General features: G+C 36.9%; 1 protein-coding gene and 1 long non-coding RNA gene across 3 annotated transcripts in view; one reads left to right on the top strand and one right to left on the bottom strand.

Annotated features, from left to right (window-relative positions):
• Window positions 1-24,429, bottom strand: part of fras1 (Fraser extracellular matrix complex subunit 1) — a 271,118-nt gene that overhangs the window by 206,587 nt on the left and 40,102 nt on the right. The gene's annotated exons all lie outside the window — the stretch shown is intronic.
• On the top strand, window positions 9,129-12,445 carry LOC108166585 (uncharacterized). Its single transcript, XR_001776939.1, has 3 exons — window positions 9,129-9,229; window positions 11,362-11,435; window positions 11,537-12,445. It is a non-coding gene; the product is annotated as an uncharacterized LOC108166585 (long non-coding RNA).

A 24,429-nucleotide genomic window follows, 5' to 3' on the forward strand; every position in this document is an offset into this window, starting at 1 on the left:
ACACACACACACACACACACACACACACACACACACACACACACACACACACACACATACACACACACACACACACACACACGTTTACATACACATGTGTACATACACGCACGCACGTGCACACGCACACACACACAGCTACACGTATATACAGGTTACAGTTTGCCCAGCAACGCTCTGCTCATCTTTATTAAAGACACAAATAGGGTACAGAGGGGCAATAACTCAGATTTGGAGGAAGGTTTGGTATTTTGGAGCAAACACACACACACAGCTGTTGCAGGTTATGTTGTGGTATGAAAAGTGAAATGTGCGGTAATGTCTTGCTTTAAGGCCCGGTCAAGCCTCCGTGTGGTTTCTTGTAAACCTCCGTGTCTTCTGACCCGGGGCTGGTAAATAATTTAGTTTTTTCGCCAGACGCTGTGACTTATGGAAGAAAATTACAGCGGCTAAAAGAAAATGTTACAAGCTGCTGTTGGTTTCAAGCAATATTTCTCTCCCTTGCAATAAAAAACAAGAAATGGAATGAATGAAGTTCAAAATATTCTCTTTATTTAGTCATAAGATGGACTGCAGTGGAAAAGAAACGCAAAAAATAAAACATTCATATGTAATTACTGAATCTGACAAGAGATCAAAGTGAAAACAAACCAATTCTCAACCATTACATATGAGCTCGTTTTTATGTTGGTAAGCAAGAAGTTTGAAATTCTGCAAAAACATAAAATATTAAGTATTTTTGGTCAACTTTGTAGTGCAAATATCTTAGTTTTCTCTAAAATAGCAAGATGCAAGAGCTTGTTTTAAGTAAATAATACCTTAATATTGATTAAAAAGTAAACATTTTACTGGCCGATTGTTTCACTTGTAACATGGGGAAAATATCTTCTTATAGTTGAACTAATCTGCCAATTGAATTAGTACTTTTTAATCAATATTAAGAAATGATTTACTTAAAACAAGCTCCTATATCGTGATGAAAAAATACTTACCGTATATGGTTTTTTAAAATTATTATTATTATTTAAAGTGTGCCAAGATATTTGGAACCAAAACGTTTTGTAAGATTTTGTGTTTTTGTACTGTGGAGATAAATAATATTAAAAATCTTGAAGTTTATCATGTAATTTCATTTAATTGAGCATTTTCTGAAGATGTTCGTTTGGTCCAGTTTGGTGAATGAAACATGACAGATTACGACCCATTTAGTCGCCAACTAATTACATGTTACATTTTGAATCTCTTAAAGTGACAGTAGCTTTTAACTGAGAAGAAAACACTGAAATGGAAAGAATTGGGAAGTATGTCATTGCTGCACTAATAGTCAGTATTTATATGTTATGTCTTAATTTCCTCTTGTATTTTTGCGTCGTTCTGCCTTGTGTTTGATCTCGTTTATGAGTTTCTGCCATCTTTTGTTTGGCGTTTCACGTCTCATGTCGGGTTATTTTTTCTGCGCGTCGTGTTAATTCTGTTTAGTCATTTTCTCCCATCAGATTTCCACGGTTAACTCCAGTTTCCTGCCTTCACTCGCAGCTGCAGCCTCTTTTAACTGCTCCCTGTTTTCCCCGGCTGCAATCAACCTGAGCGGTAATTAAGTCCTCAGCTTTTAGTGATGCCTCGCTGGATCCGTCGGCTCCGCTCAAAAGTCAAAGTTTTCTTCAGGTTTTCTCCAGTTTGTCTCAGTTTTTGTAAATTTGGGTTTATAATTTTACCTACCTGCAGTTAGCTCCTCAGATATCTTGTTAATTGACAGTAGGGCTGAAACGATTAATCAGATTAATCAGTCGTTGAAATAAATGTCAACTGATCTAGTAATTGATTAATCATTTAGTGGAGCATACAGACTCTACAGCCACTTGCTTAAAAACAAAACCTTTAAAACTGTTTTAATCAAACACTGTAGAAAAAATGTATATATTTTGCATTTAAGATAAAAAAAACAACATTGAGCAGCATTTAGCTTCTATGTGACGAGTCATTAAAAACCTGCTGCACCATCATCCTCCAACTACTTCCTGTTGTTGTTGTTGTTTTCTTCGTCATTTCTGGCAGTAGCAACATCCGGTTGTTGATCATGTGACTCTTGTGAAGCAAAAAAAGGATTTCCATCACAGTTTTGCGAGATAAACTTGTTTCTATTTGCCCCCGCTACCCCAAAAAATATCTTATCTTTGTGCAAAAACTTTTTAGTGAAAAATGAGAATATTTTAAAAATTAACTTGTTTCCATTAAGCAAATTTATTTTCAAAATGTCAAATTGTGCAATTTTAAGGTTAATGGAAACGCAGATACTGACTATCAGTCAGGAACTTCCTAAATGGAGCAAGATTCTGAGTTAGAGAACCAAACAGAGATTTAAAGGGGAGCGGCAAAAGCAAATGAGCTGGATTAGCAGAGTTTGCTAACAACTGATGCCATTTTGCCATGGAATAAAGTCTCTGCTGATATTTAAATGTTAGTTTCTAGTGACAGTTTGACTTGCAGCAACAGTCTTCAGTCAGAGGCGTCTTCAGATTTGCTGCAAGACTGACTGGTACTGCTGCATCACCATCCACACAGACTCTGAGGATTTTTTAAATACGACTTATTACAATATTTATTTCCCTTTAAATTTGACTTAAACAGTGATGTGCACTGATTTATTTCTACCAAACACTTTTAAAAGTTATTCTGTAGTTATTGGGAGTTTAATTTCTGGTAAAAATATAAATTGGACTCAGTTTCTGTAAAGTCTCTTGAGATGACATTTGACAATCTGAATTGGATTGAATCAGTTCAATAAATCTTTTCAAAAAGATGCAAACCCAAAATCTCAGAGGAAATAGTTTCACTAAAAAGGGGGGATAAGTAAAACCTTTTTTTTATTAACACTTTTTCGATTGCTTTCTTTTTAATTCCTCCAAACCTTTCTCTAAAGTTTCCATCTCAGCGACGTTTTTCATTTTCTGACTTGGACGTAAATTAATTTCCCTGTAAAAGGTCCCTGCTGGGTTTTTTGTTGTTCTCGATTTTCTTTCTTTCTCATTTTCTCTCCAATGACTTGCTTCTTATTTCGGAAAGTTTCATTTTCCCCTCTGCGTCACCGACAGCTTCTTTGAATCTCCATCTTATTACTTTTAGTTTTTTTTTTTTGAGTTGGACTCATTTGCATCTTCAAATAAGCTCAACCTGAAACCTGGATGGCTTTTCAGTGAAATTTCTCATCTGCGTTGCTGACATCCGTCAGAGAATTTATTAAAATATTAAAGCTTTTATAGGCGAGGACAGCCTTCGGTCACACAGCGGACACCGCTCTCTTACCTGTGGTGAAATTAATATCTGTCTGAATATATACCTGTCAGGAATATATTCAGGAAAGGAAAATAATTTCTTCACTGCAAAAACACAATTGTGCAAAATGTTTTGGCTTAGTTTCTAGAGCAAATATACGGAGGAGAATTAGGGCAACAGCAGAAAAATAAGAAACAATAACTAACTTAAAAGTACATTTTCAGCCATAAATATGCCAGAATTCTCAGACTAAAGTCAAAAAAACTTTATATTCTGAGAAAATTGGCTTTTTTTTTTTCTCAATCTGACAATTCAAGCTTCCCCCCATAATTCTAACTTAATTCTCAGAATTTCAACTTTAATCTGATAAATCTGACTTTTTTCCTCAGAATTTGTACTTTTTTCTGTGAATTCTGACTTTAAGCTGAAATTTCTAGTTTTAATCAGAATTCTGACATTTTTTTCTCTGAAATCTCAGATTAAAGTCAGCATTCTGTTTTTCAGTGGCCCTAATCCTCTTCTGTACGATTATTTTACTACACTTGAAACAACACAAAACTAACTTACAAGCAAATATTTAGCACCAAATAGCAGATACTTTTAAGTAAATAATCCCTTAATATTGATGAAATAGTGGATTATTTTTCTTGTAACTAGTCGTTTTCATATATATATTAAGGAATTAACATAAAACAAGCTCTTATATTTTATGAGAAATTACTTGTAAGTTAATTTTGTCTTATTTCAAGTGTACACACATATTTGCAGTAGACTCTAGATAAAAAATATTTTTCTCTTCTTTATTTTTGCAGTATGTTAATGTTCGTGTGGCTTCACTTTGAGCACACAAAGGAAACTATTGGACACTTTCAGCTTCATTCTCAGACTTTTAGCTCTGAACATCTTTAAAGAGGGAAGCCGGCCAACAAACCATGTCGAGCTGAATGACTTTGCAAGGAAACAAGCTCTCTGCTGCCTCCCTTCCCCCACAGCGGACCAGCGCCTGGTAATTATTTTTGCAGAATCTATCAGGAAACCGATCTGACAGATGCAATTACGATGAGAATGAGGCATGACTGCCGCAGCAGTGGTGAAATTTCACTTCCGTTTCAGGTTCTTGTGTCACTATCAGTGGGAAAGTTGGAGTCCAGCTGGAAAATCATAAACCGTCAAAGAAAATCCGGATCAAAACAAGGATCTACAAGTTAAGAGGAGTATTAACAAAAACGATCTCTGATAGAACTGAAAGGGACGAATGACCTCATCACTTACTTATTGATTTAAATCAACGGTGAGAATTAGAGTTTGGATCTCAACGAACCCAAGATAAAGTGGATCTTCAGAGGCAATCAGTGCGGATGTTGCAATTATATCCAACAAGTCTGCTCAACTTTGCAGCTTTGTTAAACTATTGTGATAACAATAAAAGTGACACATTTTTTGCATTTCTTTCAGATATGAATGTGGCTGCATGTCACAGCTGTTATATCCCCACAAACATAAACGCTGCTTTAGAAAAACAGCAACGCGCTTCTTTAAAGAAGTTTGATTTGTGTCACTAAACTGCACACGGTAACTGCATTTATTCATATTTTCAAATATATTGATTTTTATTGAGGTTTTCATTGCAGAATGCAATGAAAACCTCATTTCATTCTGAAAACCTGTAGTCCATATGGTCAAAACTAACAATTTTGACAATATGGACAGTTATGGGGATTTATACAAACAACAAATCTATCATGGTAAGAAGTTTATCGTAATAAATGATGAACGACGACGCAGTGCTGTGAACTAGATAACGCTCCGCGCGAGAACGGCTTTTACATAATGTGATTAATCTGTATTATGTCATTTTAACTGACAGCCTTAGTGTAAATGAAACCTGAATTTTTAGGGTAGCACTGTGAAAATCACACTCTTCATCCCGATGTACCTGCCCTATTCAGAATGATGAACACATTGTAAAGACGTGGTGGGACGTCCACAAAATCCAGATTATTTCTTCTGATCAGACATGCTTAAAAACTGTCACAATGTCGTGACAGTTTAAGATAATCTGTGAAAAAATGAGCTATTCTGCTTTCTCCCAGTGCTAACTAGAAACAACCAATCAGAGCAAGCTTTGCTACGCTACACGTTCTCCCATCTGCATAGCATGTCGCGAATGCTACGGCTAGTTAGCATAGTAGTTAGCAAAGTCACCGATGACGTCAGACAAACGGTTTTAGTAACCGTAAGTTGTTTTTCCATCATTAGCACATTGAGCAGCACGTTCATCAGCATGATTGACAGCGCTAAGACCCTCCTCCTGTCTCTGATTGGTTGTTTTTGGTCGAGGCTGGTGCATTTTGTCAGAAAGAAATAGTGTCTCATGGAGAAGGTGAGTATGTTGATCTTTTCACAGATTATCTGTCTCACATTACTCATGGAGACAGTTTTAACAAATATGAAAAAAAAAACATATTTTAAAAGTTACAACTTTTCAAACTTGGATTCAGACGTCTGATAAAAACCAGATGCAAATATAAGCAAGTTTAAACTAGAAACAGGATTCAGCAGATGTCTTAGTTAGATAATAAAGTCATGCATGCAGCAAAGTTTTAATAACTTATATCTGCGCTCAAAAGTGGGAAAATTCTGCATTTCTTAGCACCATAAACAACCAAGAGAAAAACCATGGCAGTCCATTGAACACAGTTGGAATTACCTGAACCGAACACACGCGTACCTGTATTTATATTAAACTGCCAGGGTTCCAGAGATAGGCTTCATGCAACTCTAAGTACTTCTGGCAGAGGCAGATAAATCTTCAACCCAGTGAAGAAAAGACTGACTGAGTGTGGATTTCCTGGGCAACAGCCCCGAAAGGCTTTCACGGCAAAAGTCCAATCACCTTTAACTCTGAAGGCCATCGCCTCTAATCGGCAACCCTGCAGAGAGCAATTTGTCCTCCACGTTTCTCAAGCGAAAGCAACATCCTAAAAACATTGCAGAGAAATACAAACTCCTGTCTCTCCAGGCTGAAAGGAAGAAAAATCGAAACAGTCGGAGGGTTTTCAAAGTTTTTAGCAAATCAAAAAACTTACTGAAAGACAATAACATTCAAAAATCCCTGTGTGTTCGCTGTAATTCTTCAGACACAATGCAATCGCTGAGAGTCGGGCTGTCTTAATTAGAGAAAGTAATTCCCTCCAGTGCTTCCACGGCTGAATAATTGGAGGAGAAGCTGCTTGAACGAAAGTGAAATCCTGCTGAATTACAGCGGGACCTGCAGGGAAAACACAGCTCCATGCAGGTGTTACCTCTCCACCTTCAATCATCAAACCCAGCCGATCGAATTCATTAAACTCCACTCCTGTTCATTTAACAATTTTTAAACATTTTTCAGCACAAATGAGTAACATTGTCCCTTTTGTAGATGCAGAAAACATCATCTTCTCTTAGCCTCTATCACGACATTTTGTGTTAATGTTGTGATAAAGATAAACGTGACAATAAGAACAATTTACTACTAATTTTTTAGGTAACTGTATGGCTGTGACGGCAGCAATTATAGCCTCAAAAGTTTTGTGAGGTTTTAAACAAAATTAATTGGAATATATCATTACAACGATAAATCAAAAATTTGTCATGATAAATGATAAACGATACAATAAACTCCGTTTCACTTTAAAACCTCACCTTTGTCCCAGTTTCCCTCTGAAAACATGATTTTGAACCATAATAAGTGGAACATTAACCAACATATTTGATGTGTATCAACTAAATATAATCTGTTTTTATGATGAAAAGCACTTTGAACTGCCTTATCGCTGAAATGTGCCATACAAATAAACTTGATTGATTAATTGAAAAGATATGAAGGATGAGAAAGTGGTACACTAACATTAACATTTCAGACTCACGCCAAGTTAGACTTCAGCTTGATGCAACACTCTTCCATCCTAAACTTGCAATTCTGGAGCAATAAAGAGAATCTAAAATCAATGAGCAGCAGGATCAAACAGGTCAGTGTTTCTATGAATCTCTAACTCTGTCAGTAAATGTCACAGGATTCTGGAAACAGAATATGTTTTCTGACTGTAGTGGAACAAATCAGGAAAAGCTTAGGTTAACATTTCAGAGTCACGCCAAGCATCATTTTCAATTTTACACTGAGCGTTCAGCTCTGCAGCATAAATTGTGAATACAGATTTAACATTCACTTACACTTTTTGGTATATTTCTTAAAAGGAAGGTGGAAAAACAATGTTTTATGTTTGGGAAATGTTAAACAGGTTCTGCCTCTAAACAGGGATTCTTTGTTGGCAACCGTTGCTCAAAGCTATTATTCAAAGTTATACCTTTTGAATAACTTTCAAAGTTTTTTATAATTCCATTTGGGTGTCAACTGCGTTGTTACCTAGCAACCCCAACTGAGCCCAGCCCCGTTGCCTAGCAACCCAACCTGAGTTCCAGAACATTCAGTCAGATAGTTTTTACAATGGCCGCTAGAAAAGACAAGTGTTACTAATTATTCAGAAACCTCCTGTTGCATTCTTGTTGGTTGTGCAGCAGGCTCCACTTCTGCTATTCAGAGATGTAAAGTTGTTTAATTGGGCATTTTTTTATTTCTGCCATTTTTAGGTGTTTTTTAAAGATATATATAAAATTGTTCTAATAATCAGTTGTGCAGATTTATTGTTTGTTCATCGGGTTTTCATCCCTCCATCCCCCCATAAAATCCACATTATTTAATGCATCTCAGTTTCATTCATATTTATTATAAAACAGTATTAAGGCCACACTGAGGAAAAAAAAACATAGTTCTGAAAATAATTTCATAGAATTGCAATATGACTTTCTTATATATATTTCTTTGTATGTTTGGATTAATTAATTGTTCCCAGCATTTTTTGTGGAATTTGTATCGAAAGCCCCAAAAACACGTTTTAAATGTTCATTCCCTCCTTTCAGTTTCCTAAGAGTTTTGTGCTTTTCTAACTCTTTGTTCTTTAAAAGTAAAAAGAAAATGAGGGTAGCAGCTAAATTCTTGTTTCGTTCTGAAACATCCTGTCCAAATGCATATTTGTCAGGCCTCAGAAGTCCTGCTTATCGCCCATTGTGCAGCTTTTCTCCAGCCTTACTGTGTAAGCTGTGCACTAATTCTCTTAGCTGCAGCATGCAGGGCCCGTCCTGAGCAGGTGTTGATGTGACAGCTCTGTCCATATTTAGAAAAGCTCTGTGAGGACTTGGCATGCCATCTCCAACTCAGATTATTTTAGAGGCAATGACTTTCCAGGCMMAMRAAAAAAAAAAAAAAAAAAAAAAAAAAMAGCTGCAGCCAGGCGCCACAGGGAAAACATGGCAGCTATTTTAGCTTTCACTTTGTAACCAAATACGAGGCTGGAATAAAGTCACAAGCCAGAGAGCGATTCCAGTTAGTGAACAAGAAGAGATGTTTGCAAATACTTCTTCGTCAGTGCCGGAATCACAAAGCTGGATTAATAACAACTGTCAGCTGGATAAGCGGTTCAGAAGCAGGTTGTTAGACGTCGGCGACGTTCAGGCAGCGATTACAAATCAGAGGATTGTTGCTGCGCCTGGAGCGGCTGCAAACATGACACTGCAAGCCAGCTATTTGCAGACTAATAAAGACTCCGGCAGCAGGCTGCACTGGAAATATCTACGTTTGCCCCAGCGGTTTTCTGCTGCAGGTTGAATACAAACAGTTCTCATGTGACGTCACACGTCCGTTAACTTCAGCAACCGTGCCAGGAGGTTGCCATGACAACAACAAACAAATCGTAACTTTATTGATTTAAAAAAAATTAATTTGAAGAATAAATAAATTAATTTTGACAAACTTAACTTCCATAATATTTACCCAGCTGTTGATGTGTAATAAATATTAGATTTATTCCAGTGATATTAGTTAGAATGCGTTAGAAGTTGGCTTAAAACGAAATGTGAGGTAAGCCGATAAATTATCACTTTTTCCTCTCCAGGGCCAAAGGAAAAACTGAAACAACTTGTGAATGATTACGAGGTTTAGGGGGAAGACAAAAGGGCCACAATATAAAATAAGACGGAGCAGCAAACATAATCTTTTAAAGTAAAACCGGAAATTAAAGTAGAGAGAAGATAATGTGAAGTTAATGGAGCTGGATAATATTTACTGGGTTTAGTTGAAGCATGAAGAATGAAGCTTGTTTCGTCATAATTCATGAAAAGTAACTGCATCAAATCATATTTCTCCTTTTTTAATATCATATTGATGCAGAATGCTGCACATTGGCAGCTTCCATAATCTTACATAATCTGTTAACACATCAGATTATCATCAGTAGCATGCAGTGTCCTTCCACTGATAATAAGTTGATGCACTGATTACGATTTTATTCCTGTATTATTTTGACTTTGTTCTTGTACGTCTTTATTCTGGTAATATTATGAGTTTATTCATGTACCATTTTTTTTCTCATAATATATTTTTCTTAGACTGAACCTAATACATAGTTCTCATGTGACATCACACTTCTGGGAACTTTGTAGCTGACAACCATCTTGGTAGGCATCCGTAACCAACTACCATGACAGTTGCTATGACAACAATAATCCGTCTCACATTTGTTGATATATTTTTCTCTTGCACATTTTGTCAGGAGTGCCAATACACTTTCTGTTTGTTGGTCTCATTGTTGATCATGCTCAAAACATGATGAACAATCATGATAAACCGCCTACCAAGATGGCGGTTCAGCGGCGCGAATCACTTTCAGCTCAGACTTGGATGTGTACTCTATTGTAGATACCAATGTAGAAATTCCAACTTTATTCATTCAAGCTCATTTGAAATTTCCTAACAAACTTTTGTAATAATTTAAACCTTGACACAGATTTACTCTGTAAGTTTGTTAGCCTTGAATTAGCTTTAGAAAACTTATTTCCTTTTTTCCCCCTTAAGATTTCTGCTTTTGAAACAATGAAATGTCTCGCTTACTTTCTAGATTAGATATCCTCAGCGATAGCGACGCTAAAATTTTACAAGGTTTATGGAGGCAGCCAAAAATTACTAAAGACAACAAGAAAACATGCCCTAAGGTGCCTGTTGCTATGACGACTCCCACTCTTTCTAAGGACCTGAAGCCCAGAGCAGCACTTTAGCTCAGGCAAAGCAAGAATTTAAATCAAACAAAGAGAAGAAACTCTGGTACTTGCACAGATATTTCTATGTGCCTGCTGGTTTTCATCTATGAAAAATGACAGGTTGAAAACAACCTTCACCTCCAGCGTCAATGGGAAGAATTACAATGGCAGCGAAAGGGGAAGCAGGCGGTGCGATCTGCAGCGATTTGACAGGAATATATTGCATGTACACAGGTGAGACTTTGGGGAAGAAAGTAGTTCAACAAAAAAGTTTGTGAATAAAAAATAAAAAAAATCAGAAAAATTGAGCAGCAACTTTATAAAAACTGTGACAAGTAAAGAAACACATTTAGAGTTTGATGTTCTGTGACCCAGTTAAACCTGGATATCAGTTCTGCTGCGTAGGAAGGTGAAGTTAAGTAGCCGAATAAGAAGATTTGTTATAATAATAATAATATAAATCATCACCAGTGGCAATGCAGTGTTGCCAATCAAGCTGCATATTTTAACTCAGTTTTTATCTTTGTTTTTACATTTATTTAATCGGTTAGCTCTCAATGGGATTAAACACTTCTTTTTCAAATAAAGGAAAACAATAATGAAAACATTACATCCATTAAAGTAATTTATTTCAGATTTGTGAGCATTTATCACTCAAATTGGATCAAATCCCATCAAAAGCTGCTTTAAAAAACCAACAAACAATGTAAGACAGCGTCATCAGCGTAAAAATGACATTTGAGGCAGATTTTTATCTAAACTGTTAATATATGTTATGAAAAAGGAGGTTAAAGGGGGTTTGTAGAGACGGTCGTCTTTATTATTGCCAGAGTTAACATGTAGTCAGTTCTTTATAAAGTTAAATTTATAACAGTTCATAAATCTGTTAGTTTATGATATATAAACTAACCGATATGTGTTAGTTTATATCGTTATTGTTTGTCTCTGTGTTGACAGACTGGTGACCTGTCCAGGGTGACCCCGCCTCTCGCCCAAAACGTTCACTGGAGAGGCACCAGGCACAGTAATAGGTGCCTTAATTTTGAAATAAAACAATTTTTTCCCACTACGTTTAGGAGTGAAGGTACTGGACATGTTTTAGTTTCTCATCAATCTCTTCACTGACCTCCAGAAGCCACTCAACCCAAACCAGCTGGCCCAGAAACGCCTCTGTATGGTAAATCTCTCTGCAGACTCATCTGACGCACATGCCTGAGATGCCACTAAGTGAACAGCAGAAAGACAAGAGGCCCGATGATGAAAACAGAGCGCTGCAGGGAGTACCAGCGGGACATGTCCCTGCACTGCCTCAAACGCACCGTTTGTTTCAGGGGCTTTCAGACCGATGTCAGAAACAAACCGCTTTGATTTTTATGGTTTAACTCCAAACATGATTGTCCATTCTGGAAATTCAGAGTTTTTATCTGTTCCCGTCTGATCTTGAGTCGCTTTTCATCTTTTCTTTTATGTTTGCTCCTACACATCGAGGTTCCTCCTGAGGGCTTAAGAACGACTTTGAAAACTTTAAAGGCACCAAAATGTTGACGGAGGCGCACCTCGAAATCTCCTAACCCGAGCAGAAAGTGGCAGAAAGACAGAAATTTCTGCTGTGATGTACAGTATGTTTGCTTGATTCCAGTTTCTGTTCGAGCCGCAGTTCGAAGCACAAAGAAGAATCAGAAACTAGTTTACCCCTGAACTTCATTCGCTTCACATTTCTGTACTGCATCTCCTCCAGCACAAGGTTATTAATGCATGTTTTCTCACATCACAGAGACAACTCGCCACACACAGCATCTTGTAGCATTTCATTATTCCCTGCTGGTATATTACAGCTTTTTTTATTCAATTTTGAGTTGTTTTTGCTGCATAGATACGGAAGAGAGGAAGAGGGTTCATAACCGTTCACTGATTCATGCATAAGCTAAATATTCCACTGGACACCTCTTTGTTTATATTAAGAATAAAATCAACGTCTGCTATAAAACTAACCCTTGGGTAAGAGACCAAATTTATGACTCATTTCCAATTCTTTTCCCTTTAATGGTCTGACCTTTATTGTAATAAAAGTGACAGATGCGACATTAATGCTTCCCAAGCAGAGTAAAAACAGGTTTTATTGTCTGAAGAAGGCCTGTATGCCTAGAGACGTTTAGTTTCATGTAAAAAAAAAAATGACAACAACCTAAAATAAAACGGATAGTTTCAGATGACAGCTGAATTTTTTTATACCACGGTTATATCTTTAGTACTTTCAATAAATCCAGATTGAAAACATTTTCTTACACCATGTAACTTACTGTTTTTTTGCTAAACTACATTGAAGTAATTGTTTTGTAGTATAGCTATTACACTGATGTTCTTCTAAAACTCAAAAGCCGAAGCAGAAACTTCAGCAGATATTTGTTAAACTTTGTTTACACCACAATAATGTCACTTTAAATCCTGCTGCTGGCCATGGCCGCTAGCTCCACGTTCACACAAACACATGAACATGGCTTAAAACAGAAGTGCAATTAGTGCTTTGAGAAGCAGAAGTGGAGCCTCCTGTACAACCAACAAGATTGCAGCAAGTCGTTTCTGGATGGTAAGTCAACAACAAAACACTTGTCTATTCCAGCAGCCATTGTACAGCGGTAAAACAAACTAAACTGCCGGAGATCCACTTGGGTTGTTAGGTGCCATGGCTGGGGTTGCTAGGTAACGGCGCAGTGCCGACTGAATCAGACCTATCAGGAGGTTTTTGAAAGAGCTCATTTTCCAGACATGAAAAGACATTAACTTCACTTATTGACAAAAAAAAAAACAAAACAACTGAATGATTTTTTTAAACTGTTTTGGCTGTTTGCAGAAGCAGCAGAAACCCAATGGAAAAATGTGCAAAAAGTAAATTTTTCACAACAGGTGATCTTTAAGGAGTTCCAGGTTAAAGGAGGGGCAAATTAAACTGCAAAAGAAGGGGGGAAACTGAGGAAAGATTGTTCATTCACTTCATAATTATGCATTAATTTCAGTGTATCTGACATATAAAATATAGAAAAAGTGTAACATTAAAACAGCAGAACAAGAGTAGAGTAGGTGTAGCTGAGCCTGGTTTACTTCCTGGCACAATAAATGACCCTCCTCTATTCCAACTACTAATAAATAAATAAGGGCAGCTAGTGCCACATAACTTTAAAAAAAATACTGCAAGCTGCTGAGAACAAATGCAAAAAAAAACCAACAGCCCAACAGAACATTTGGCAATACTCACATTTACTGTGCAGCTGATTTATTTATTTTTGTCCCAGTGAGTTCTTTCGTCTCATGTCCAACCACCTACGTATGGTCCAGTCAAAGCGCTACAAGTCATCAGAACATTTGTCAGCACAGCTGGGCGTTAAAAGGTGGAGCGGCGGTTCAGAACAAGGTGAGACGAAAATCTTCCAGCCATGAAAAGCCCAGTAAACACAGAGCGGCACGACTCTCTGTCCACAGCCTGTCAAAACACCGACGTCTCTATCAGGACGACCGACGGCCACAAAACTGTAATTTCTGTCGTTCATCAAGTGACGGATATTCTGCCCCAGGTGACGCGTTTTCAGCAGCAAACATGGCTCCTTCTGCTCCACAGCAGAAGTTATGTGAAACATGTAAGCGATCGTCGGGAGCAGTTGGTCAAAATGTGTAAAACCAAGACTTAGCTCTCCTTCAGACACAAAAATAATCTAAAAGAGACGGTTATATCAGCGCCTTTGGGTTTTTAAGTTACGTTTCAATCAAGAAAATGAAACAAAAATCAGATTTATTTTAATTTTTTTTTACTTCAGTAAGCAAATCTTTTTCAGTTTCTGAGATTAACTTGATTTTTCTTGTGTTCTAAAACTTAAAAATTGAAAGTACAGAACTGAGTGGAGACTTTGTTGAGTGAATAAAGTAGTCATAATTAGGGCTGGAAACTCTGGTTACCTAGCAACTCACTCACACTTTGGTTACCTAGCAACAACGTGTTGAGTAACTGGCGCAGCAGCAGTTTGATGTTTTCCCACTTTGCCTCATAAAAAAAACAAAGAACAGCACTTAGTAGAAACTGTTAATAAAACAGGAAAGGCCAGGACACTAGTTTGGTCGTAATTCAGATATTCAAAAACAAAAAACTGATCAATATCAATATCAATTGATATGAAACGTTTATATTGTGATGCGTTTTTTTAGCCCTATCATCCAGTCCTAAGCATTTAAGCAGAAAAAGGCAAGATCTGAAAAGAATAAACCGTTTAGAAATGTTTAAAATCAGACTGAACATGTTTGAGGATAAAATGTATTTAAATCACTTTGGAGTTTTGATTTTTCAAAAACCTAATTGCAGAAGCTTGCACTCAAGAAAGATTAGCACTATTTAGAAATATTTTTACCCAAGAAGGAGTAAAAAAAAGTTTGATAAAAAGGCTACACCACTACTGATCAGCTGATCAAAAAATCAATAATTTAACACATACAATTAAATCAGCAGATGGACCAAAATGTAAAGTTATGCTTACATTTTGGTATTTTAAAAAGACCAAAAAAAATGATTCATAGTTACAAAGTAAATTCATTTTCTTTCAGTATAAAACTGCATTACAAACTCATTATTTATCCATATTGAATTTATTCCCTCTATTCTTTATTTAACGTCTGCAGGTTGTGAGCACCTGAATCCGAAATCAAATTCCAATCTTGGCGAATAAATCAGATTCTGTCCTCATCTTGAGGTTTTTAAAAGGTGACTTGAAGCATTTCTGGGTGAAACATCTTCAGTTTTTGCGATTGACGCCTTAATTTGGAAACAGTAAAGAAAAGCGAAACCTAAAGTATTGATTCTGTTTGAAAGCTTTTTATTTTTGCACCGGTGTTTTAAGAGCAACCTTGATATCCCCTCTCAGCGTTTCAAGTCGTTTCGCTCGTATTATTCATCAAGAGTCCAGTCAGGCAAGAGAGATGCTGCAATTGGATCAAACCACAACATTAAAGACAAGCAACAATGTTGAGCTTTGAGGTGAAATCTGATGTGTAAAATAAAAATAAATAAATAAAAATAAGTGTAAAAAGTTTTTTTTCCCATTCCTGCTCACTCTGGTGACTCAGAGGGAAATTGATCTTTATATTGCAGCTCCAGAGTTTTGGATAAATCATCACTCAACCGCTGCCACATGCCACCTTCTGATGCCCGCTCATTTTTCTTATGTCCGGGAGAAAAACTGCGATTTGTTTTTGTGCAGCATAAAAAAACAAAAAAGAAAACATGGACTGTACCTGCTTTTCAGCTGAACTACATCTCTGATCCACTGCTCACATTTATCCAACTACAGACGACGATAAACATTCCTGCAAAAAGATCTGACAAACCCTCATCTATCACTTTAACGCCCAGCTGGAGCGCTCTCTTCACGCCGTAAATTAAATCAGACGGCTTTCAAACCTTTCTGCATCAGATCCCGGCCTCGACCCGACGCCGATCGCTGCGGCGATAATCAAACCGACGAGATAAGATTCGTCCTTTTATGTGAACCTCCACTTCAAACGGGTTAAGAAAAGGGAATCCGAGGAGCTAAAGTGTCTTTGAACTTGTGCTGGGAAATAAAAATGTGTCTTTAGATGAATGGAAGAGCCTTGAATTTAAAATGATGGCAAGAGAAAGAATTATCAGAGATTTTTTGTGAAAAGTTTTTATCTGCCGGGAAATGTTGCACATAAAGAGGAGAAGAAGAAGTAATCATTTACAGTGGTTGGTCCAGGAAGAGGAAAGAGTTTAATATCAGCATGCTCTTTGTTGGAGCACCAAGACTCTTCCACACATTCATCAAAAACATGAACAGAAAATTTAATTGGAGGCTTTAAAAGATGCATTTAGACCGCTCTTTTCCCAGGTTGAAAAACAAACAAAGAAAATAACTGCAAAGATTTTAAGAAAACAGAGTTGGGCATAAAATCACCTCTAATTTAATGAAGTCACAATTATGCATACAGCAGAGTTAATAGACAAATATGGAACTAAAGGATTTAGTGCGAAGAATATTCCCCATCACATCGTCAAAAAGTGTCTCCATCATTCTGTCGATTAATCTATCGATCATTCTGACGATTAATCAATTAATTGGATTTTTAAAAATCGCAGATTCTGCAGATTTTTCATTTAGCCACTTTATTTGAAGGGGGGTTGAATAAGATTGTCATAACACTGTCATAAACATGACATAACACCCGTCATAAACATGATATAATACCTGTCATGAACATGAATAAGCCTTCATGAATATTTATGACTGTTGTCATAAAGCGTCATTTGGTAAATTATGACACTTTTAATACAAAGTTGACATTATTCAAAATGTCTTTGTTATGACAACTTGACATTAACCGCCCTCTTGACTAGGGTTACTTGAGTAGTAGCATTCCAACAGATCCATGTTTTCATCTCTCTTTTCATCAACAAAGTTGACATTAACTAAGAAATCATTACTGTTTACTTTACCTTTAATAACATAAAGTTACCTAATTTTTAAAGTGCAATCAGTAATACTTTTATAACAAATTTATATCAGTAATGATTTCTTGGTTAATGTCAAGTTGTCATAACAAAGACATTTTGAATAATGTCAACTTTGTATTAAAAGTGTCATAATTTACCGAATGACGCTTTATGACAACAGTCATAAATATTCATGAAGGCTTATTCATGTTCATGACATGTGTTATGACATGTTTATGACAGTGTCAATGTCAGTCTTATTCACTCCCTTCAAATAAAGTGTTACCTTTTCATTTAACCACTTGAGCGTTATTATAAAATATTAAAAATAAAAAAAGATGCAGATAAATTATTAAATTCTTATTTTAAAAAGGAAAATAAACATTATATTGTCTAAAATGCAACACCGATGGGTTTGGTAAATACAAACCGGGTGAAGTTAAAGCTAAGAGGAGTTTTGGCTGAAACATATTTACAGACAGAGAAAGGTTTAAATCAAAAGCAAAATCTATATATATATTTTTTTTACAGTTTTGGGCAAATATATAATTTTTTCCCAAAATGTTTTTTTTTTCAGTCCGGTTAGCGATTAATCGATTAGTAAATTAGTTGACGATTCTTCCAAGAATCGATTAATCGCAGCTAATCACAATGAATCATTTCTTAAGCCCTACTTCCTATTTATTACTGGCCTGTCAGGTTCATTAAGTCATTGAGTCCAGTTGGAGATTAATCAATTACTAAATTAGCTGACAATTATTTGAAGAATTGATTAATCACGATTAATCATTTCAGCCCTAGTCCTTATTAGTGACCTGTCAGGTTCGGCTCGCTGTTCAGAATAAAACATGAAGCTTGGAGCTGAAAATAATCCATTCTCCCTTAAAACACACTTGTGAGCGGCAGCAGTTTCTCTTAAAATAGAAAAATTTCCCACTTGTAACAAAAAATAATGATTTATTGATGTGAGAATGCTCCAAAGACAGCCGAAGAAGCCCTGACCCAATCACTGCTCCTCCCTCTGAAGGGCTGCTCAGGCGAAAATCTCGAGTGGCGCAGAGACAGGAAGAGGCGATGGGAGTAGAAATCTGCATGAGATGTGAAAGAGAGCCGGATCGAGTTCCTGTTTGATTCCCTGGCACACATAACACACACCGGCTTATAGATAATCCTTCATCAAGGGCCACGACATTCACACACAGGCTGAACAATCAATTTTGTTTAGTTACACGGTCGTTCCTCGCTCCCTGGTTTTACATGAAAAGATCAATATCCAGAAAACCAAAGCAGCCTTTGTTAAGTAAAAGTACAGTGAGGATTTGGACGAATATTCGATTTTAAAAGAAATGTTGCAATTATGCAAAACTTAAAGGTTGAAGCTTCGTAATTCCTGTGAAATATGCACACAGTGGGTACGAGTGATGACTAATCTCCTTAACTTAAAAGGCAGAAATCAATCCTTTTTCACAGTCAAACACACGTTTCATGTTATTTTCCACTTTTCCTGATCCCTAAAGCCCGGAGTGGTAAGGAATCCAGGACAAAGACGACACAAAGAGCCAGACGGTGACGTGAAAACCAAATGTACGCATTACTTCCTGCTGCGTCAGCAAGATGGATGTGGCTGATATCCACCTGTTGGTTCTCTCTCAACCTTTGACAGCTCTTACATTTTTTTTCCGCCTCTTGGGAATTGGCTGCTGCAGCAGGGGTCGTGACCTCTCTGCTGGAGGAAAGAGTTGGACAGATGGAGGCGAAAAGGGGGACGGAGAAACAGAGCGGGACGACACAAATCAGCTGCAAACCCGACAGGTGAGCACAGGGCTCAGATTCAGATAAAACACACTGCGGAGGCAGGGAGCATCAGAAAAAATAACATTTTTAATGAAACGTAAAAATATTATCCAAAAAAGTAATAAAAGACCAACTCTTGAGTTCTTAGAATGACAAAAAATTAATGAAAATTTCAGTGTGTAACTAAGTAAATGAGTCAAGACAAATATTGGTTCTAGGATTGCAATTTATGATCAATTTAGTTATCGATTAATCAATAATTCTGACGATTAATCGAATTTTTAAAAAGAGCATATTCTGTAGATTTTTTTATATAAGCGACACTACAAGTGGTGAGGGAAAAACAACATAACATGATATAAAGTTTAGAAAAGTTGATTTTACACAATATTTCCACTTTAACATGAGATTTTTACAGAATTTGAACCAGTGAAGATAAAACTAAAACTTGAGGAGTATTTGGTAGAACATACTTACAAAAGTTTTTTTAAACTTCATTACAATATGTATATAGTAAATGTTTGGCTTAATTACTGCTCTGAATGTTTGTGTTAATCGATCGATTACTAAATTAGTTAGTGATCATTTAAATAACCAATTAATCACAATTAATCCAATTAATCGTTTGTGTTTCATCATTAAAAGTAGAAAACAACTAAATCTACTAAATAATTTAAAAAAATTAACGGTGACACTTTATTTGAAGGGGGGGTGAATAAGACTGTCATAACACTGTAATAAACATGTCATAACTCATATCATGAACATGAATAAGCCTTCATGAATATTTATGACTGTTGTCATAAAGCGTCATTCGGTAAATTATGACACTTTTAATACAAAGTTGACATTATTCAAAATGTCTTTGTTATGACAACTTGACATTAACCAAGAAATCATTACTGATATAAATTTGTTATAAAAGTATTACTGATTGCACTTTAGAAATTAAGTAACTTTATGTTATTAAAGTTAGTTTAAACAGTAATGATTTCTTAGTTACCAGGTCACCAGGTTATCAAAAGTTATCAAAAATGAAAAAGATTTTCGTGAAAAAAATTTGTGTCATTGAGATTAAAAAATCTTCTTTTCAAGTAATAATGGCCTGAAATGCATTAAAACCTTCCTTCAACAGTTCATACAATTAAATCATCTGAGGGGAGAAATTATAAAATTATTTAAAGTTCTATTAAATTCTTATATAAAATATTACAATATTCTTAAATATGCTTGTGTTACCAGTTTATGAAAACCAGATTTAGATAATTTCTGAATAATCTGACATAGCTGGAAGCTCAGTCCAGATTGGAAATGTTAGTGTTAAGTTTTAATTTTCTGGTTTCTAAATTGTTTTCAGTGGTGAAAAGAAAACTCAAATGAGCCAGCAAGAAGGAAAATATGTAAAACCTTCCTGCTAAGCTGCAACCTGCTGCTGCAGCCTTTGTTTCACCCACATCAGGGAAACTTCAGTGGATGGAGGAAGGTGGTGGCGACACAAGTAATTAAAGTTGAATAAAAGCCCAACAGCTGTGACTCAGAACATTTTCCAACATTATTAGAGGTTGTCTGTCACATAAATGCACGGCTGGATTAGCTCGACGTCCGGAATGACGCAGCAAAGCGGTTTGTTTTGCTATCAAATTGTGTTTTTATCTTTATAAAAGCTGCGTTTTAGAACCGGCTAGCTTAGAGTTTCACTTAATTTCTTCTATTTGTCTGTTTAATAACCACACGATTAAATTCACGTCCAAGCTTAATCTAAGCTTAGCTTGTTGTTCCAAATGCACACAAAGTGAAACTGGATTATTCCTGCGACCAACAAATGAGGAAACAAGACAAATATAGATGAGGAATCGGAACAAAAGCTAATATGCAGGTGTGCCATTTTTACTCAAAAGCTAAAGCGGAGGAAAATCCTCATCCAGTCCTGTTGTTGGGGAACAGCAGAGAAAAAAAACGTCTAAGAAGGATTAAGAGCTCTGTTAGCCGATCAGGTATGATTTTAATAAATGGTTCTCAGTACTGGCCCTTCATGTTTCAGATGCGTTTCTGCTGCAGTACACCTGATTCAACATGACTGCATCACCTCCTCAGCAGACCATCAAGAGCTGCAGAAGCCTGTTAATCATCCATTGGATTAAGTCAGGTGTGCTGCAGCAGGAAAACATCTAAAACATGCAGACAGTTGGGTGAAGAGTCGCTCTGGAGTGAAAAAACTGTTTCACCGAACACATTTATCTTCATTCTGTGGCAATCCAATCTTATACAGATGCTTATTTGGACTATATTTCTCTGCATAAGCAAAAAGAGACGCTGAAACTTATTGGATTTTAATTACAGCAGCTTTTAATGCAACTTGGTTTCTAATCAAATCAACTTTCAGACTCACTGCAGGAAATTCTGGGTAAGAATTGCAGATTCTGTGAAAACTATAATTTATCTTGGCTTTGTCTTCGCCACCTCCAGAGGAAATATCCGGCTCTTTAGCTGCACGTTGCACATCCAACATTACTTCCCAAACTGCATCGCACAGCTATTTGATTTCTATGAGCTGGACCAATGAAAAGCTGCAGCTGAAAATACTTCCAAACCAAACCCATAATACCAATAAACTGGAGTGAAAGACGTATCACTACCATTAAAACGTTGTAAACGCAAAAGATTGGTGTAAAATGTTGAAATTATAAAAAGCAAATAATCAGATTTTTCTCGTTTCTGTAGGACATGAAAACCAATTTCATCTACTTTATCTCCTGATGACTAAATTTATAAGACTAAAGATATCTGCAAGGTGATATAGATCCAAACTGTTCACCAGCAACAACTACTATTGGATTTAGCGGGCAAGTTGTTAGCATAAAGCACTAAATGTGTGCTGCATGATTATATACAAAGAAAAAGGGATGTAGTGCTTTGCTATTATTTGTCAACACTACAGCTAGATAAACAGGTGAGGATAGTTTTAATAAAAAAATTAAAAATAGCAAGGGAGAGGGAAGTAGGTCAGTTATGCTAGCTTGAATGTGACAAGCTAGATTGCTATGGAATTCTGTGTCTTTCAGTTCAATTTTTAAAAAAGGCAACAAACACACCAACTCTCATCTGTAAAGCTGATGACCTGTGCTTAAATTAGCTAATCTACCACCACTGTGTCAGATTAGCTAATAGCATTGGCAGCTAATAGCATTGGCAGCTAATCGATTGCAGTGATAATTGCAAAAATAAGCATCAAGCCTGAAATCTCGATACTGTAACAACTGAATGTTCTGGTCTTTACACGGGAAATGCTTGCGTGTTTTCTGGTGTTGAATCCTGACACACATAGCGGAGGTGTTCTCAGTTGCTATGGCAACGGGTCCATGTGTAGCCAGAAAGAACAATACGAGTGGCTCTGAGTTATTTTTCAAAGTTTTTCCAGCGTTTGCTGCAGCGCGCTGCACTGAATTAATAATACCTACATCTCCAGGTTTCATTTAGTTAATGGAATCGTTCTACTGGAACCGCAGCTACGGATAGCAAGTAAAAGAATCGCCTTTTTGCCCTGCAGTGATGTGTGCATGCGCAAAATTTCCGGATGTAACCAATAACAAGCAACATCTTTATACAATCCTTTCTACTCTCCCATTTTGGAGAAGGAGAAAGATAACGGCAGAGGTGAAAGGAAACGTGATTTTGCTGTAGATGTGGATTTAATGGGCCTCTGTCAGTCAGTTTGTACCTTTTCACAAGGCTGAGATGACCCCTCTCCAGTTTTATTCTGCCTCTCTGAGGGCGCTTTTATGAGGGGGAAAGAGTGCCAAGAAGCTTCAAGTTGATTTTCACAAGCGCGCCAACACTGCAAACAAGCTGAGTCACTGAGAAGCCAACAGGGGACAAATGAGGCTGGACTAAGGCATGTTTTTGGACGCCGTTCGGTCTCTCTGGAAGCGCTGTGAAGACTCCCACAGGACAAAGACTTCATTTATAGCCTCTCCTGTCCAACTGTCCAATTTATTTTTCCTTTTTTTCGGTCAGCCAGACGTCCTTTTGTCCTGCCATGTGTGCAGTGGAAGCAAGGTAAAATGAAAGACCATTTTTCTTTAGTTGTGTTTCAAATGATGGACCTTTTTTTTTTTTCCAGAAAGGTTCTGGTGCTTGAATCAGAGCAAAACTGGATCACTTGGTATCAAAATGAATGCATAAAGATACTTCCTTGGACAAGTTGGGATAGGTCGACATGTTCATTATATTATTGAAACAAAATCCTTCATGGATAATGAGATTTCAATCTGATCAGGTCAGAATGAGCTGTTTTATGGAGTCTTGTTACTTTAAATCCAAAGAAGCTGCTGCCGGCCACGCCCCCAACTCAATGTTTACACTCACACTTCAAAACGGCTGCATACAGATGCACAGCTGTACAACCATACATTTTTGAAAAGCATAAGTAGAGTCTCCTGCACAACCATCAAGAATGCAGCAAGTGGTTTCTGGATGGTAAGTCAACAACAAGACACTTCTTTTTTCCAGCAGCCATTGTACAGCGCATGCAGCAGTAAATACAGTTTATCAAATGTGTTGGAGCTCCAGGTAACGAGGCTGGAGTTGGCTGGGGTTGCTAGGTAACGGTTTTTGAAATGGCTCATTTTCCATACACCAAAAAAAAGTTGAACTTATTGTGAAAAATTTGCTTTTTAACTCCTGGGTTGTTTTTAGAAGCAAATAGAAGCATGAAAACTGCAAAGGGTAAATGTTGCAAAGTAGGTTCGCTTTAAAATATAAAAAATTAGCTAATTTTCCTTGTTAAAAGAACTGATTAAACCTTTTCCCAACACATTAAGTAATTTGTTGAAGTGATGGTTCAGAGGAACATGGTTCCAGAAAGTTTTAATATTCCAAACACTGCATGAAAAAAGATATTTCAGGCCGAGAGTCACCGAGTTATTCTCTCTTCTGTCCCCTGAAAGTCTCGTCCCTGGTGATGCGGAGAATCCATCTGGGCGCAGGAACAGATGTACGCCATATTTCCATTCAGTGACTTTCCCTGTCAGCTTCTCCGCCGCCTCCTGTTTCCTCGCTGACACTTTGTGGATCTACGGCTCTAATGGAGCTCCGTTGTTTCAGCCTGACGCACTTTGTGAAGGTCACTGTTGAGTTATTCAACAGCTGTGATGGTTTTAGCAACGTGTCCTTGTCACACAACAATCAGCTTGCAGAGACGGGGAATCAGGACCTTGAAGTCGCAAAACGCCACCAGGACGGGCACCAAGCAAGAAGTCATCGACTGCGAACAGACTCGCTAATTTCTAAAATAAGTTTCTTCAACTGTGGTTTTTAAGATGCTTCGCCTTTTTAGACGTCCTTCTTTTTTTATTTTACTTCTTTCCTTCTTTTCCTGCTGTTACGAAAGGGCCAGTATCCATTAGATTTAAAATAGTGCAGGACGATACGTCTGAAAAACGCAATAATTTCATATCAGTCAATATTGATATTGATTAGTCTTTTGTTTTAAATATCTAAAATACTGAAAAACCTGGTAATGTGAACATTCATGTTTTATTCACAGTTTTCGCTACACAATTTTATTATTTTTAAGCAGTTATGAAGAACAGTGGCAGAACCTTAAACTGCTGCTGCGCAAGTTACTCAACAGGTTGTTGCTAGGCAACCAGTGAGCGAGTTGCTAGGTAACCAAAGAGTGAGTGAGTTGCTAGGTAACCAAAGAGTGAGTGAGTTGCTAGGTAACCAAAGAGTGAGTGAGT

Source organism: Poecilia reticulata, linkage group LG9 (assembly GCF_000633615.1).
Source record: "Poecilia reticulata strain Guanapo linkage group LG9, Guppy_female_1.0+MT, whole genome shotgun sequence".
Lineage (NCBI taxonomy): Eukaryota > Metazoa > Chordata > Actinopteri > Cyprinodontiformes > Poeciliidae > Poecilia > Poecilia reticulata.